Below are 17,816 nucleotides of genomic sequence, written 5' to 3' on the forward strand. Positions count from 1 at the left end.
GTTATTAATTATGAATATTACAATAAAAATATTTCAATAATAATAAAATAGAAATACAAACGATACAAAATGCAATTAAATATACGAAAACCACTGTTTAAATGTAAATTAAAAAAATCCCTTTCAGTACGCCGGAAGGCAGAGATATATTTCATCAGTGCTAAGTAGGGGATAAAAAAGATTTCCACCTTCAAATTTAGAAAAACTTCAATACAATCTTTACATGTGAAAAAGTTTTCACATGTTTAGCATACGACAAGCCTCATCTTCTTACAATTCCAGGAACATTTTGGTTTTCCCTTGCCGTAAGGGCTGGTCATATCAACAATTGTTTTAGACAAAGTTTTAGGTAATGTTTAAAGGACTAAAGACCATTTTAAAACGATTCGATACTATAAAGGGAGCCTACAATTGCCTATTAAGGGAGGTATATTATTTTTTTGTCTTCGAAACTCCATTTTTCCACCTCCTGGACCAACTTACATAAGTTTTAGGTCGTTATCCAAAGAATTATTATAATATAACTATAGTTATACGAATAATTATAAAAAATATTTACTTATTAAGAAAGTTATACCGATATTTTGTTTTTTGGAAAAAGCTCCCGCATTTCTACCCCATTGTTCCGATTTTGCTCATTAAAGAACTCGACCGATATTTTGGATCGTTATATTTTATATATCAATTTGAAAGTGACTGTCGCAAAATTACGGCAGTTATCGCGTCCACAAGAAAGTTAAATATATATATATTTTGGGGTTCAGGCGAACCCCGGAGACAGCTCAGGGGCTTCTCAGATCCTGCCGGAGCTTAGCCCCAGGGCCGCAGAGCTCACTTCGCTCGCCATTTCGTGTTGCCATGGAGACCGGGGCCCCGAACACTCGCAGAGCTCGTTTCAGTCGCCATTTCCGTCTACCCAGAGTACTCTGCCCCCTGGACCACCTCAGTGTTCATTACCCTCATCGTTGTGAGAATAATACTGATAAATAATAATTATAGTTTTATAGAAACCTGAAAAAGGAAGTAAATTAAGACAGAATAATAATAAATACGCGGTAAATAAAGTACACACAATTTTGACGACGAAAAATTCATAACTTTTTTTTGTCGTGTTAGTAGAACTCTATGATTAAAAGCTACCATGGGAGAACACGAATGTATCCTGCAAATTTGAAAAGCAATCCGTCGGTTGGTTCTCGCGTGATGCGAGAACATACACACGTGAATATATATATATATGTATGTATATTTATATATACATGAATGAAACACACACACACACACATTCTTTTATAAATGCTAATTATCGTAGATTATTGAAAAGTTATAATGAAATTTAATTAGGTATTACTAACATTTCTATCATTAAATAAATTTCAAATGAAATGAGAGAACTGTATGAAGTGATCATAGAATACATACGTTATCTTTTACTACACTGAAATATAATATGGAACATTATTTGCATTAATGAAGAGATATATCTTTACATGTATATTAACGATATTATCACATACAAGTGTATATATATATACGAGTGAATCAATAAGGTATTATAATATAATAACACTACAGACAGAATTTATGTAAGCAGATATTTAATAAATATGTAAAACAAAATATTGTATTATATATAATACTGGATGTTATTAAAATAATAATCTCACAAAATAATATTTTAATATTTATTCTATTTATTAATCAGCTATAAATTATTACTCTAGTCTTGTAGCATTTTGATAACCTACCTTGTCAAAATAATTCAAAACCTACTTAAATAAATATATAAATGGATTTAAATAAATAGTTGAAAAACACGCATGAGAAGTGTGCCGTACTTATAATATTAGTAAATTATCAAAATATTAGTATTATTATATTCGAAGGTAGTATTTCTATAATAAATAAATAAACATCTCTCATTTTATAACATTCAACTAGTTTCAGTGTTATTTATATTAATAATAGTAATAATAATAGAGAATACTCAAATATATATATGAATTACAGACCTACCAAACAAACAAATAAAAACAAAACAAGACACATCCACACATACGCGCGAGTGTGTGTGCGCACACACCCACACACAGTTTTATGTAGGCTAAAAATAATAAGTCTAAAAAGTAGCCTTTTGCGTACGAGATAATATTAGAGTATTCTGGAAAAAGTCGGAAAGACCGGCATGCAAGCAGTCATGACATCGCCGATGATCTCTACACCCATCATCAAACAGTTTTAAATCGTTTAGTGAAAGTCGGATATAAAAGAAGCTCGAGTTTTGGTGCCGCATGATCTGACTCTGGAAAAATTACTCGATCGAATTTCTATCTTCGAATTTCTACTGCAACGTAAAGAAATCGAGCCGTTTCTGAAACGGTTGATCACGAATAATGAAAAGCGGATAACCTACGATAACAATATGCGTAAAAGATAGTGGTGGAAGAAAGGAAAAACTACACAGTCTATGTCAAAGCCTACACTGACTCTCAGGAAGGTTATGCTGTGCGTTTGGTGAGATTAGAAGGGTATCGTGCATCACGAGCTGCTGTCGACAGTCAGCAAGATTGTCTCAGACCTGTATAGTTGACAATTAGGGCGACTGCAGCTATCAATTCAAAAGAAACGGCCTGAACTGGTCAGCAGAAAGGATGGAATATATCACGCTGACAACGCCGGACCGCATACATTTTTAACAACTTGTAAGAAATTGAGAGAACTTGATGGAGAGGTGTTAATGCAATCAACTTATAATTCGGACCCGGCACCGTCAGATTATCATTTGTTTCGGTCTCTGCAAAACTCTCTGAATGGTGTTAATTTGGTTTCAAAAGAGGCCTTTGAAAACCACGTGTCACAATTTTTTGATCAGAAACCACAGAACTTGTATAGTGTCGGTATTATGGTGTTGCCTGAAAATTAGTAGAAAGTCATCGAAAAAATGGTGCATGTGTGGTCGCACATGAAAATGTTATTTTCCAAAAACAATAAATTTATTCTCAATTTTGACATGAAAAGGCTAAATACTTTCTAAACAACCTTATATTCGCACGTTTTCTTTTCACTTTTCTCAAAACGCATCGGCGAACGGACTTATTTTACTGTTTATTATATGAATTAGTAGGACAAGGTTTTTATGAAATCACCGATAGAAAAAAAGGCCAATTATCGATTTGTACATGAAAAGAGTCATATTTATTTAATTGTAATAATTAACGGCCCTAGTTTATCCAAAGCTATAAAGGCAATTTTATTAAGGCACAAAAATGTATTAAATGTTTAAAAATATCGTAAAAAAATCTGATGTCGACACCACATGACTTCCTTATACGACTATTAAATTACATATACGCATTTTTAAAAGTACATAAAATTTTATTTCATTAATAATTTCTGATATTTTTCATAGTATTATTATTGAATTAATCGTAAAAAAATTTTACAGTCGGAGGTTAATACTTGTTAATAAATCAATGTATTTAAGAAGATAAAAGTCTTCTAAGATTCAAATATTTCATTAATTAAAATTTCATTCGGTTATAACTCTGGAACCGATGAAAATAAGTATCACTTATGATATATCGCTGAAAGGCTCTCGATGAGGACTTATTAGCGCAGATAAGAAAAAATAAAAAATCCATTTTTTTAAATTTTGGGCTTTTTTGGACACTTTTGGTTCAGTCGATTGCAATAACCAATGGGAGGTGCCCAACTAGATGTTACAACAGTCCTAAATCCAAAATTTTAGCATCCTACAGCTAATAGTTTGTGAGTTACGCGAAATACAGACGTCACGCCGAAACTAGTCAAATTGGATTCAGGGATGATCAAAATGAATATTTCCGTTGAAATCTGAAAACCGAAATTTTTCGCGATCACAATACTTCCTTCAATTCGTACAAGGAAGTAAAAACTCGTACTTTGTTTATAATCGTAAATTCAAGAGTACTATCGTAATATTCAACAATCGATATTAATACCGTGCACAACAATGAAATATAAATAAATATATATATATATATATAAATTCAGAAACACGCGCGCGCGCACACACACACACAAAAACAAAAAGAGGATAAGCATGTAAGTTAATGAAATAAGTTTTATAAACGTAAGACGTTTCGGAGTAATAAAAACTAAAATAAAATTTTTAAAATGTATTTTTTTTTTTCTTGACGATGTTGTCACGTAAGCTTGAAACTTGTGCGTGGGTTATGGGAATTCAATTGGTTTTTAAGCACGTTGTGCTTAAAAACCTTACACTACATTCTTGAATGTGATAAAGTTAGAATTAGATTATTATCCTGCGTCCACCTATTCTATTTGATTCATTTTTTTTCTGGTTCTTTTATTTTACAGAAAATTTTAACCATGTCCTTGTAAATGTCCAGAAAAATATTTTCTGGAACAGCATCCCCACACTAATCTTAGCTACGAGCCGCCACTGCATTTAAAAGAATTCAAATAGAGAACCTTCTTCAGCTTTTAAAATTTTTCTAAACCGATAATAAAAGAAAATAAATTTAACTGAAATAACTGTAAAATAATTAATATCCATTTAATCATGTTTCCGTTTAAACATGTTATACATGGAGCGTAATAGCGTAATTAATTAACGAATATTATTATTGTACTAACAAGTCTAAATCTTTTTAATCGATATATATATATATAAAATAATTGTATGATAACATTATTTAAAAAAACCGAAGAAGAATCCTTAAATAAAAGTCAAGAAGGTTAGGCGCAAGGTAAGTGTCTGTAAAAGATTTTAAAATAAAATAAAGCTTTTGAAAGCTGTTGGCGGATGAGAAGACTATATAGAGCGCGGTACCTAATAAAAAAGAAAACTATATTTTATTATTCATAGAGAAGTACACGTTCAATAAAAGGTTACAGGGTAACCCCTCCGCTCTTGTGTTGTTACTCTATTAATATTAGAGGGTTACAATTTCCCCCGCCGGTTAACTTCACTACCGTACCCCTTCCGCTCGTCTCACAGCAGTTCTCTTTTTCGTAATCTTTCTGCGCTACTTCTCACTTAATCTCTCTGTTACTCTCCAGTAGTACTTGTACTGTCGTACATGACCCTTCTCTTAGTCCACTTTAATGTTGACTATATAGGTGTTGTTTATTGCTTACCGTGGGTGATTAAACTGACTTTACCGCCCCCCTCCTCAACTATACTGTTAACTCACCTACGTTACATCCCCTCTTTTTCTAAAACGTTCTTCTTTTTTCATCCGCTGAACAGTATTAATGTTGTTAATATTGCAAAACTATGTAGCTAAATTTATTTACGTTATTTTAACAACATACGTATACCGTGCGACTACCGTGTTATTTACAATACTAATATTATATGTCTAGTAAGACTGTCTGTTACTCGTAGAATATTCTATAATATCGATAATAAATTAAAAACATCCCCGATTGCAAATTTTTGTTTTACAAAACTTTTCATTTAATGTTGTAAAAGTATTATTTTTTTGTATTTGATCGTAAAAAAAAAATGATTAATTAATGTAAAAATATAATTAAAATATCACGTAGGCAAATAAAAAAAAAATCATTATTTCCAAATTAATTTTCCAGGTCATCTGATTTGTTTTTTCGATTTGAACATTTTCGCGTTATAATTTTTATTACGCCTGATTCTATTGTTTTCTCTTTTTCAAATATTTTCATAATTTGTAATATACATTTCTTTTCTTTTTTCCGACCGCTGATTATGCGGTTATTTTGATATTAACTTGGAAACATACCGATATTTTTTTTCGTATAATGGATTTCCTTTTCAGAGATCTATTTTGCTCTCAGATCTTTTTTGACCTCTGTGAACCAATTTAATTCAGTTTTTCTATTTTTAAAGAGTTCGAATATTTTCTTTATCGATATATTTTTATCCAAAGATGCCCGCAAAAAAAAATAATCTTTTTTTTTATCGAATCGGAAAGTTTCCTTTTTTTGTATGTATCGAATTACATAACCAACTTTTTTATATTAATTCTACACCGAAGCCGAAGCACTGATTCACGAATATTAATTAAGAACACGGATTAGTCATATTTTTTATTATTTGTATAATGTCGAGTACGTGTTTTATGTGTAATAATTAATACAGGTTAATCGTGTTCCTGTTCGTGTAGGTGTTTGTTCAATATATAATGAATATCTAATTACAACAATACAGTTTAATTATAACTTAATATAATCAGCTGGTAACTAAGTCAGTAACATAATAATAAAAATGTTTAGATTTACATAAAGAAGAACAATAGCAAATATCTATATTTATATTAAAAACTAGCAAACCCGGCAATGCTTCGCTATTGCTAGATTTCAGTGTATGCATTACGGTAAAACCCCAAATACCGGTAAATCTTAAGTTTTACCGATAAATTCTAACATCTACCAAGTCACTTGGTAAAAGTCCGAAAATATCTTGAAAACACATTTAATTCGGACTCTTACCATATCGTTTTGGTCATTGTTGACAATTACCATATTCTGTTGGTAAAAGTTGACAATTCTGTAACGAAATCACTTCTAAATAGGAAAGAGCATGAATTTAAAATATACTCTTCTCAATTTCGGAATTTCAGTGCACTGCGGGTGAAAAATGAAACAGGTTTTTTTCAAAAGATTACAAAAAACTTTATTTTGCTATTAAATACTAAGACATTTCAAAAACTTTACAAGCAATTAATTCATATACACTAATATTCAGGAATGAATAATTTTCAGCAAACTTCTACAATGGTGAATAGCAATATGTTTGTTGTTATAATTAAATGAATCCTTTCGAGACTACAAATTACAAAATTACCATTAAGAATAATCGATTAACTTTTTTGTGTAAAAATTATTCTTAATAATATTAAATGAAATTCAATACATTTTCTTAGCAGCTTTTTTTTAATCATGGTGTTTTGTAAAAGGAAAGACAAAATTTTACGATTAACAGAAAAGTGGCAGGCCATATTTAAAAAAAACAGAATTTTTAGTTATATTTTTTAGGTTTTTTATATCTTTCCTTAAGTTTTAGAATGGTTTGAACGAACAAAATGACTGTATTTAGTGAAAAACGTTCAGTTTGGATTCTTTTCCCTTTTACAAAAGGGAAAAAGAATGCTGGACTTTTTTCCCCGCAGCAAAAATTGAAAATAAATTGGGTTAAAAAAACAATCCTAGACTGTGTATTTAAGAGTTGACTATTTATTGATTATTCTCACGTTTGAAAATGATTAATTTTAATGCAATTTTTGAACTGAAATCCCGAAATTGAGAAGAGCATTTTTAAATTCATGCTCTTTCCTATTTAGAAGCGATTTCGTTACAGAATTGTCAACTTTTACCAACAGAATATGGTAATTGTCAACAATGACCAAAACGATATGGTAAGAGTCCGAATTAAATGTGTTTTCAAGATATTTTCGGACTTTTACCAAGTGACTTGGTAGATGTTAGAATTTACCGGTAAAACTTAAGATTTACCGGTATTCGGGGTTTTACCGTTACATATATATAGATTAAACGAACACAGTTGAAAGTCTGATAAAACATTAACAAAATGAACGTTACGGAACTTCACAAAATTTAACAGTTTCCTTTTTCCCTTTTCCTTTTCTCCATGTCCCTTTCACCCATTTCCCCTTTTTCCACCTCTTTCACTTTCCTTCCCTCATTTCCCTTTCTCTTTCCCCTTTTCATTTCCTTTTCTCGTTTTTCCTTTTCCTGTTTTTCCTTTCACCCTTTTACCTTTCCGATTTCTCCCTTTCTCCTTGTTTCCCGCGCGTAAATCGGTCCGGTAGTTTGTTAGTCTATAGCGGACACACGTATCGGAAACATTGAAATGGAATCGTAAAATATTTAGTATACCGTGCGTTGCATTTACGTTCAACAGATAGCACTGTTTTTCAAAAAAAAGCATGATTTCATCTGTCATAGGTGTGACATCTTATATATCTATAATATAAATAATAGGTATATCGGAGAGGGGAGGAGATTTGTCAGGGATTCAACGTTTTGTGCTTCACTCATTCCCACCATTACAAGTGGAGAATATATAAGATTACAATAAAGTTCAATTAATAAAAATGAGTAGATAACTCGTACAATGAAATAATTACAAATGATAATTATCACTTATCAATAACTCAGTAGTACACGAATTATAATATAAGATTAATTTAATTTAGAATTCAAATAATATTAAAACAACTTGCGATAGACCGAGGCTCAGGGAAATAACGAATTCGCGACCACCAGGACGTCTGTTCGATCTGGGTTCCAAATAATATACCTACTGCATATTTCCTTTTCCTTATTAATTTTATGATACCCCTATCGTCCTGGGATCCCGACTACGTTGACAACCATGTGCCTACCTAGGCCTAAGCCTACCGCAATAAAACAATTTAAACCTTATTTTACAAAATATTACTAGTAATAGTACATTTCTTAAAACTACTAAAAATACAGATATTCTAAAGAATATTCTCATCGTTTTGTCGGAAGATACTCCACTGTACTTTATTCTCCGACAGGTATATAAAAACACGCGCGTATTCAAATACAACATTGTGCCAAAATTTCAAAGCAATCGGTGAAGAACTTTCGCAGATTTAAGATTTTGAACAAACGAACATTTAGATTTTTATTTATATAGATAAAGAGGAAAAGAAACATAAGGATGACCAGATATTTCTGAATTATTTTTGTTTATCTAGATTTCGTTCCCTTTTGTCGTTTTCTAAAATTAAAAAAAAATACTTTTTTATATTTTTTGTAATTTTTTAATTTCGCCTTCGCCGTTTAGTCTTAAACATTTCTATACGTAAAGATTTTCTGATTTAATTACTACGTTGTAATTTTTTGTTTTTGCATCAACGGAAAGACGTTTTTTTTCATGAATTTAATATTTTTATATGAAAATTAGTAATCAAATTTTTTCCTCTGTTTCTTTGAGAAGATAAAATTGAATTTCCATTTGTCAACGGATTTTTACAAATGAGGTGTTATTTTGTTCAAAATAAAATGCTTAATAAATTTTGTAATAAGTAAAAATTTGATCAAATAAATAACCACAAAGATATTGAAGATTAACAAATTAATATGGGGGGCCATTTTGAAATTTTTGAAGGTAAAGTTTTCAAAATTGTTTATTTTATAGAATAAGATACTTGTCTTAGATTTTCCAAATATAATTAAAAAAATAGGTTATCCATTCCTGAGAAATAATCTTTTGTTGAAAATCACAAAATGACATTCAGAACGAAAACAAAGCAAAATACAAATAGAACTTATGTCGATATGAACTTTTTCCTCATTTTGGTGCCCTGAATCAGTATGTGCCTGAAGTTCGGGAACACTCAGTATATATATATATATATATATATATATATATATATAATTAAAACATAAATATATAAATACTCAAATTTGTTGTTTTTAAAATCAATAAAACAATTATAAATTATATATATCACGTCAGGAAGGATCGGAGAGCTATTCTCATATTCTATAAATAATAAAAAACAAACTAACGCACCGTTTATTTGATACAGATCACGGAAAATTATACAAAATTTCATAGCGTAATTCCAAATTAATAATATTAAAAAAATCCTCGTTACATTCCATTTTAATATTAATAATTATTATCATATATACATATTATATAAAAATAATAAATAAATACATTCAGAAGAGAATTAAATTATTTTGAAATCGTTAATTGAAAATTATTAGAATATGCGCTTTTCCTTTATATTAAACTAATAAATACAAAAATTATGTTTATCATAATATTATTAATTAAAAATATTTTTTTGATTTCTGTGAAAAGTTAATCACTTTTACGATAGCGATTCGTGAAAAATATGCGTTTGAAATATTGTTACGAGAATTCGTAAGTACAATAAAAACTAGACAAATTCTATAATAGAAATAAATAGAAGAGGAGATATAGTTATGGGATGATCTAAAAGATGAATAAATCAGAGGATCCATGAGCAGTAGTTTCGATTAACACATCTAGTCTTAATTCATTTCATAATAGAAAAACTTACACAGGTAAAAAGTTGTGTTAGAGAAAGATATTCTGGAATATATAGAACAGATAACTAACGGTGTAGTTTGTAACAATCAGTTTTATTCAACGATAAAGCCAGTTATTTTTACACGGATTTGAATACTAGATCATGGGTACCGGTGTTCTTTGGTGGTTGGGTTTCAATTAACCACACATCTCAGGAATAGTCGAACTGAGAATGTACAAGACTACACTTCGTTTACACTCATACATATCATCCTCATTCATCCTCTGAAGTATTATCTAAAAACGGTAGTTACTGGAAGCTAAACAGGAAAAAGAGAGAGTTTTATTCAATGAAAAAAAATAAATAAATAAATAAATTTCCAGAATTAAAAAAAAAATCAGTGGCCCATGGGGGGATCGAACCCACGACCTTCGCGTTATTAGCACGACGCTCTAACCAACTGAGCTAATGGGCCTACAACGAGTGACATATGTTGTAGTTTAAAATTAAAATTTTATCTTTATGTATCCCCTGTTTACTTTCTTGTACGAAGTAAAAAAGGAAGTATTGTAATCATGAAAAATTTCGGTTTTCAGATTTCAACGGAAATATTCATTTTGATCATCTCTTAATCAATTGTGATTAATTTCGGCGTGACGTCTGTATGTACATATGTATCTCGCATAACTCAAAAACGATTAGGCGTAGGATGTTGAAATTGATGAGCCAACCAGGATGAACAGAATAAGTTAATTGCCTCTAATGTTTGAACATATTTAACATTAGTTAGACAAGATTAGCGAGCGAAGTGAGCATAGGTTATGTTTGGTTTCAATTTAATTTACCTGTTTTTACGAGGATTTTTCGTAATTTTATTTACCTTACACATTGGTATCGGGTGTTTTTTTTTTTTTAATTTTTTGTTATCGGTTCGACCCCCACCAGAACTTATCTGTGTTTGCCAAGATATACCGGCGAAGGTGAGTATAAACAAATATGTCGGTCACCGATGCATTTGGTAAGTGTCGATTCAGTGAAGGATTTCGACATTTTTCAGATATCGGTCTTACACGGTAACATATATATAGACAGTGTAAAGGAATTTTTGGCGTACTTTATAGACAGATTCTCTTATCAAAATAAAAAATTCGTACAAATATAAATCTGAAAAAAATTTGCATTTAGGAATAAGGAATTAGTACATCTATGATCACTAATTATCTGTGAATGTATGCGTATATCCGTGAATAATAATCGCCCATTTTGAAAAAAAATAAACAAATTGAATTTTAAACGAAATTTAATAAACTGGTATTAAAATAAATTACAAATTATATTCACTTGATATCAAAGTTTTGCTTGCAAAATTTTTCTCAATAGAATTGTGAGGTGTAGGTTCAATTGATTTAGTATGTAGGTCAGTAACCCACCGGGTTGTCTAGTGGTGAACGCGTCTTCCCAAATCAACTGATTTGGAAGTCGAGAGTTCCAGCACTGAAGTCCTAGTAAAAAGGTCAGTGTAAATTCAGTTATTTTTACACGGATTAGAATACTAGATCGTGGATACCGGTGTTCTTTGGTGGTTGGGTTTCAGTTAACCACACATTTTAGGAATGGTCGAACTGAGACTGTAGAAGACTACATTTACACTAATACATATCATCCTCTGAAGTATTATCTGAAAGGTAATTACCGGAGGCTAAACAGGAAAAAAGTATGTAGGTCAGTAAATAAATCACTTCGTTCATAATTTCAATATTGTGAATAAACTTTAATAAGTAAAGGTGAAGGACATCAAAGTGTACGATCGTAAGTAAAAATAGATATTAAATGAATTAAAAGTGTTTTCTCAGGGCATAATTACTTAAATTGATAACAAGAAGTACATTAAATTACTTTAACCTTTTCCCATCACAATGCTCCGCGCTTCTTAGCGCTCCGCAAAAATAGTTGGTATCTGATTGCCTCTCTTCATAGTCTTATGCTACCCTCTTGTGAAAAAATTTTCAAAAAATTACAGTATATTAACGAGATTTAACAGATTCTGACAAAAAAAAAAACCTTACGATTGGATATTTTTTATGCCTGTAACAACAAAAAAATTGAAACCGTACAAAAATTACGATAATTTAATTGCAGAATTTTTTTTGCGCATTTCTACCGCGTTTTTTATTAGCGAAATTTTTTTTTTTTTGATTTGTGTTTATGAAACATAGTTTGCTGATTAAAAAAAAAATACTTTCAAGCAAATCGGTTGAAAGTTGGGCAAAATATGATGAAAAACCCGTGTCATAAATTACAGATTAATTAGCATATCAGTTTCGAGAAATTTTTATAGTTATTTATTTTTTCTTAGCGTTACATATAATGTAAAATTTATTTTAAAAATTATAAGACTTCCTTAGAGCATTTATTACGTAAAAAAACTTTTTTTACAACAGAGTATTGCTGTTACACGCCACGGGGGGGGGGGGCAATAGAGTTCATGAAACGCATAATAATTACCCCAGTAATTACAAGCTATTCGGTACAAACAACAGTTATTTTTTATGTTACTATGTATATAAAATCGTAATATATATTATATATATATAATATATAAAATAAGAAATTACGAGCGCGCACTAGTTTTTACACCAACATATAAATCGCAATATGGGAGATTCCCCCAAAAAACAAAAGAATGAAATAGATGAAAAATAATAAATAACCTAAACAAATAAAATGAAGTAATAAATTTATAAATAAAAAGCTCTTACCCCTAGTTGGTGATATTTTGGCGTGTGTGATACACGAGAAAGCATCCATCTAAACAGAGTGGTACCTCACAAGCCACACACCTCCAGACTGATCTTACGCGAATGCCGTTTGCCGAGCACACAACGCATTGTCTAAAACTGTTTGTTCCCTCACGTTTAGGAAAATGTCTTGCTTCACAACTTTCAAGACGTAAAAATTCACGATTTCTTACATAAGATCCTCGTGCAGAAAATCTCGTAGGAGATGATGAAACAAGCCCTTTCAAAACCTCATTTCGAAACCATCAGAAGGATTGGTTCTTCTCCATCTTATTGCCGTATTACTTATTATTTATTGTAAGCCGTATAAGCATTGACAAGAAGCATATCAAAAATGTGGAAAAAGAGCATGTCAAAAATGTGGAAAAAAAGTTTTTTCGTCCATTTTGTCATGCGCCTATGTAAGTAATAGCTTGAAGACAGAAGATAAGATTGATCAACAGCCCCCATATAATTATTGTAATCTACAATCATTACAGGTCTCACGACATTTTCTGTACCGTGAATTGTTACACTGTATTTACCCTCTTCAGCAGGCCCATGAATAGAAGACAGAAGTGTTACCATTCGCTTGTCATTGAATAGAATACAAGATATTCCATCCAGTGTCGTACGACAGGCTAACCGGTGTCTGGTCAAACCTAATTGTTTACGTCTGTTTCGTGTGAATTCAGCTGGCATTCCAGCACGATTGGATCGAGCTGTTCCACAAGCTAGAATTCCCACATCTTTCAGTCGTCGATATAATTGCAGGGATGAAAAAAAATTTTCCATATACAAATGATATCCACAATTTTCATAACCTGCAATTAGATCGATAACTGTACGTTCAGTAATTTTTTCGTTTACATTTTGTTCCTCTCGTTGTCTCCCGAGATATACATTCATATCGAATGTGTACCCAGAATTATCGAAAAGTCTGTAAACCTTTATCCCAAAGCGCTTTCGTTTACTAGGTATATACTGCCGAAACAAGACTCTACCCTTGTAGGCGCATAAAACCTCATCAACTACAATTTGTTGTCGTGGATTACAGAGTTCACGAGATTTCTGACGAGCAATTTAAAATATTTCGCGTACTCTCCAGAGACGGTCATAGTTACCAGTTTGCATTTCTGATTCTATCGGTGGATCCTGGTTAGTGAAGTGTAAATACTTCAAAATATGAAGAAAGACAGTTCTCGGTAATGTATTCCCAAACCAAGCGAAATGGGAAACCTCGTCAGTCGACCAGTATTCTTGTAAAGTGTGTCTTACAGTATGACCCATTTCCAGGATGATTGCAAAGAAACGTTTCATCTGGGCAAGACTAACGTCACCTTGAATTCTGTCCTTAGGTAATGGCCTATCAGGTCTACGGCTTTGAAAATACAAATTAGTTTGTGATGTTACTTTTTCAAGGATAGCCCCAAAAAACAACATAGATACGGCAAACGGCGTCTGCCCATGAATACGGGGATCAGGAATATATTCAGGCACATTGTGTAAATTCCTACGACGCTTCTTAGGCCGACCTCTCTTATGAGGAGCGGATTTAGCCAAAAGGTCGGGATTCTTTACAAATGCACCTGGTTCCGGAGCCGTAAAAGGCAAACTGTTTAGTGTGTCATATTTACACCTATCAGTACAAACTAACCAGGGATTTCCAAGAACCGGCAGACGACCTTCCAACTCGTAACCTTCGTCATCTGTAACTGTTTCGTCATTTTGGGCCCGGTCAGTTGGATTTTCTTGTAACTCCGCCGTGTCAAGTTCCTCATCTTGGAGAGGAAATTCAACAGCTGGTTGCATTTCAACATCCAACTGCACTGGAGAACGATAATGGATTTCATGAAATATATTACCGTTTCCTTCAGCATGTGGATGTAGAACTGAACCGGCTACATTTATTTTCTGTTCCGTGTCAGTATCACTAATCGAATGACCTGGATCATCATCGTCGCTACTAAAATTCAGGAGATGCGGTTCCGAAAAATCGTTACTCCTAATTTCAGTATTTTTGATGTCATCCAAGCCCTCAAGGTCGTCACTGTCATTTTCGTCATAATCTGAAAGTTCTTCGTCAAGAGCAAACCTAATCTGTTCGTCATTCATTGTCTCGATAAAAAAAAAATTACGGCAAATAAAAAAAAATCACAAATTTAAAAAAACGCCCAATATGTGAAAAAAATCGCACTGAATAAAAAAAAACCGATGTAATTTTGAAAAAAATAATGAAATAATATATTACCAACGGAACGCCGGTTTGCAATAGTAAGTTACTTACTGCAGTTCACTCGTACTCACTCACACAATAAAGTAACATATGTTAGTATAAAGAAAGAGATTCAGTAAAAACTACGTTTTATAAAAATCCCCTCCACTTAAAAGGCTATTCGGATTGACAAAAAACTATTTTTACTGTATACTGTTATTCATTACGAATCGGTATGTGTTTCATTGATGCCGATATCTTTTGTCAGAAAAGATTTATTAGGCCTCAAATAAAAGTGACACATTTATGACCACAAATTCCTTTTTTTTTTGTGTGTGCCGTATAACATAACTTATTATGTGTTTCAATACATCGTTATGTTGCTGATATAATAAGCTAGTTTTGTAAATAATAAATAAATCCGTAACCCTCATAGCAATTATAATACACCAGTCACACACACACACACAAGCACATTTCTGAGAAAAAAATGGTCATTTTCTTTCTTGTCCAAATAAAACATTTTAATTCGTATAACTATAGTTCAAATTGTATAATAAAACTGATTTCTTTGTGAATATAAAAAAATATAACCGACTTAGATCCCATATAAAATGTTTTTGTAACAGCGTTTTAAAACTGTCACCGCACAGAGCCAGTTTACTGGCTTCCTGATCTGAAAAGGTTAAAGTATATATTTAACAATATGGTAAAGAATTATTGCGTTTGAAAAATGTAAAAGCTGATGTTAGATTTGAATACAGAACCTTACGGATTAAAACCGAAGACAAACACTCCGCCACGGTAGTAACAATCTTTTTCTTTTTTTAAATCATCATATTATTTAGTTGTTTATAACTATTAAAAATTTTATTTATAAATGATGAATATTTAACAACATAAATTCTTAAATAGATGTATATTTTTATAAATGATTTTTTAGAGTTTGATAATTAATGTTTCTCCATTTTGTATAACTCTATTCATTATATTTCATTGTGTATCGATTGAATGGATATAAAGGGTAACTAATGTAAAAGTTTATTTTGTGTTTATAGGTCAACAGTTTTTGGATACGCCGAAAACGTAATTTTTGTTTTTAAACAAAGAGATATTAAAATCAAAAACAGATTTTGTGAAGCTAAAAAAAAATTATAATTTATTATTTTTCTTGTTATTATATAATGAAAATAAATTTTTTATATTTGAGTTATAAACTCCCTTGTATAGCGGTAGTTCAAATATTATTAAAAATGTTTTTTTTGTTAAGTCTTATATATAACACGCACAGAATGGCCCATAAGTCATCACATTTTAATGCGCTGTAACTAGTAACAATGCAGGGATGCAAAGAAAAGAGATAGCTAATTTTGTAACATAAACAGTTTGATATATATTTTCCATTGTGTCACAAACTTGCACGGCATTAGCAGCAATACATGCGTCTAATCGCAAAGACATATTTTCACACAATTTTGTACGCAGTTCATAAGGAACAGCAGTAAATTCCTCAGTAATCATATCCTTCAGGTCCTGTAGGGTGTTGATGTTACGGAAAAAAAATTTGTCCTTTAAATAGCCCCGCAGGAAAAACTTTGGTGGAGTGAGGTCAGGAGGCGGACCGTCTATTTGATTGGTCCGATCGAACGTCCAGGGAAAGCATAATTCGACCGATTACGTACTGTTGTGGCATAACGAGTGGGAACTCCATCCTGCTGCCACCACAACCGATCAAAGAGGTCTTTCTGTTGGAATAAACGGTAAACAGTGTCCCTAGTGAGTCCTGGTAAATCTCACCATCGTATACCTGCAAGCGGCATATCCAGTTCGGTGCCAGTTGCATAAAAATGTTTATTTAAACGTGCAATGGTCTTCGGCTTCTGTACAACAACTGGCACTGAACTCCGGTTCAAATTTCACACGCATATGGCGATGAATTTCCTACACGCTGTCGGTTGTGGAGTACAAGCGTACGCACCGAATTCGTTGCTCAAAAGAAAAACCCTTTTGGGATATTGCAATATGACACATCTACAATACGTTAAAACTTAAACCCGGCAGAAAATGCACTTTCGCTAGAAGTTATAGCGATTCAAACTGTGGTCTACTGCTTAGAGACCAATCCGTATGGATAAAATCATAATTTATTGCTTCTTTATACATCTTCTTATTGCATACATCATTTAATTATTTCTTAAACCGGCTCCATGTAACATCAATAACTTTTTAAAAAGTCAAGGAAAAAATTCAAACCGTTGAATTTTTGACTCCTTAGAAATTTTATCCAGCGAATCGAATAAGAAATAGAAGAAAACTCAAAAATATTATGTTAATATATTATATTACTTTTAACTCAAAATATTATGAGTTAAAAGTTATATTTTGAGTTAAAAGTTACCCCGTTACAAAATATATATATATATATATATATATATATATATATATATATAAGGACGAGCATTATTTTAAATGTATAACACTTTAACATGGTTTATTCTTAGATTGGAAAGTAGCTATGATTTATTTTTCTCATTTAATAATATGAATAAATTATACTTTTTAAATGGTAAAGAAATTAATGGAAATTATATCCTCTAAATTTCAGATAGGGTACAAATGATTTGTCCACCATAGAAATCGTTTTTTTTTTTACTGCAGGAGGAAAATTATTATGTTCTCCTTATACACCCGGTCTCTTCGTTTCCGGAAAAGTAAGCACATTCGACAATCTTACCGCTATAGTTAAAAAATATACATCCTCATTATTTATAATAGTCTTAA

General features: G+C 31.5%; 1 protein-coding gene and 1 non-coding gene across 2 annotated transcripts in view; both read right to left on the reverse strand.

Moving 5' to 3' along the window:
• Positions 1-17,816, reverse strand: part of CARPA (Carbonic anhydrase-related protein A) — a 483,368-nt gene that overhangs the window by 18,885 nt on the left and 446,667 nt on the right. The gene's annotated exons all lie outside the window — the stretch shown is intronic.
• On the reverse strand, positions 10,445-10,518 carry TRNAI-AAU (transfer RNA isoleucine (anticodon AAU)). Its single transcript has one exon. It is a non-coding gene; the product is annotated as a tRNA-Ile (tRNA).

The sequence above is a fragment of the Lycorma delicatula genome, chromosome 11 (assembly GCF_047948215.1).
Source record: "Lycorma delicatula isolate Av1 chromosome 11, ASM4794821v1, whole genome shotgun sequence".
NCBI classification, from domain to species: domain Eukaryota; kingdom Metazoa; phylum Arthropoda; class Insecta; order Hemiptera; family Fulgoridae; genus Lycorma; species Lycorma delicatula.